Source organism: Echinops telfairi, unplaced genomic scaffold (genome assembly GCF_000313985.2).
Source record: "Echinops telfairi isolate 266 unplaced genomic scaffold, ASM31398v2 ScPeMD7_1713;HRSCAF=2227, whole genome shotgun sequence".
Classification (NCBI taxonomy): Eukaryota; Metazoa; Chordata; class Mammalia; order Afrosoricida; family Tenrecidae; genus Echinops; species Echinops telfairi.
Genome location: NW_022105611.1, coordinates 2,143,203 through 2,145,123, shown reverse-complemented (window position 1 = coordinate 2,145,123; position 1,921 = coordinate 2,143,203).

Genomic DNA, 1,921 nt, shown 5'->3' with positions numbered 1-1,921 from the left:
GGTTAGACACTCTTTGCTCCTGCTAGTTTTCTATGACATTCTTTCTACCCAGAACCATGAACTTTTCTTTCCTCAGGAGCTTACACTACACCATTTTGGAAGCCTTTCTCCAATACCTCAAGCACACAAACCTAATCCCTCCCCTCCGTGAGATTCAGTTTCTTGGACTTTTTCCTTCTGTCATGAAAGATCGTACTGAAGGTGCCCACCTTTGAGACTATTTTACATTCTTGAAAGGTGCATACTTTTTATTAACACTAGCATTTTTAGAAAGAGTACTGTCAGTCTCATTCCTCGTGTAGGTAGTGCGATCTACAATGACAGATGTTTTATCATTAGAAGTGTCTAGTGAGTACCTGGTACTCAGTAGATAAACGATAAATACTTGTCAAATGAATGACTGTTAAAACCCTCACCTTGAACTCCTTAGAAGCAAAATGCTTTAGAACAAAATAGAATCGCTTGCATTCCTGCTATAATTCCTCATGTCTCCTTTATTTGTCCCTTCTCTGTTCTCCCTCTTTTTCGTGTTCTTTCTATATTTTTTACATTTCTTTCAGCCACACCACACTCTTTCTTATTGCCCGATTTAGACTCGCCCTCCCTAGATCTGCTGAGCTTGAGTTCATAAATATCTGCAAAGCGGTTTTGCCCTTCAGCTGCCTTTGACATCGTACCCACAAATGGGGCTGAGCTATGTCCATCCAGAACAAATTTCATCCATGAAAATATAGATTAAAGCATATACAAGGAAAACAAATGTCATTTAGAGTTAATAAAATTTAATGCACTTTTCAAGAATGCAAACTATTTTCAAAGGTGGACGGACATCTTCGGAAAGATCTCCCATCCAAGAACAATCCCCCCTGGCGGTCTGTCTTTGGGAGTCAGGGTCAGTTGGTGGCTTTGGTCTTGTTATTTCCTGATTTAATGTGTTTAAGCTGACAGCTTTATTTCTGGGTTTCTCCTTTGGGCAACAGCCCTGGGACCAAGGGAGGAAACGGCACAGACCCATTCCAGGTCTGCAGGAGTGCCGCATCTTGAGAACCCTGTGGCTTAATTGTGAGAGCACAGGAATGAGAGAAGCAGGGTGGGAGTGTGGGTGTCTGAGGAAGAGAAAGCGATGTTTATCCACCACTCAGACCAGCCTCACTCTCACCTAATTGAAACATGGAATTGTTTCATGCATCCTTAGCATAAAGTCTGGATGAGCTCACATGTGGATTTCCTATTAACGGTTACTGCCTGTGATTTTTGTGATATAAGAGAGGAGCAGACACGGTTTTCACCACATTAATAGCAATGAAACACATGATGAACTGCCATACTCTTTCCCAGGACTGGCTACGCTGCTAGCCACACCCTATACATTGAGCTCACTTGACTTCCTCACACTCAGACGATCTCTCTGCCCCATATACACTGAGGGTTGCTTGGCCAAGAGCTCTCTGCCCAGCCGGGGCAGGGTCATACCATGACCACACTGGCCACTGGTCAGAGAGATAAGTGCAGGCTTCACATGCCACTAGCAGATTTTCCAGGAAGATACAAGTCTTGGAATTCGTAGCCTGGCTTATTTATTTTTCCTTACTGTTAGACTGTGCGGGCAGCATTCTGGTAACTTCATCAAATCACTCCTAAGCCTTTAGGAGCCGACAATTACAGTTCTAAGGAAAATAAGAAGACCCGTGGTAGCATCTGCAGGCAGCATGCTCAGGCTTAATAGCACCAACTCAGTGAAGGGCGCACGCGAGAGTTTGCAGGTATTCAGGATGGTTTATCACATTGCTGAATAAACCTTCTTGCCCACCCCCTCCACCAATATAATAACTTCTCATGACTTCTGAAAGCTTTTAGAATATTTTTTCTTGAGTTTTGATTTTTTAAGTTTCAGAGATCTGGATATTAATGTAAAATATAT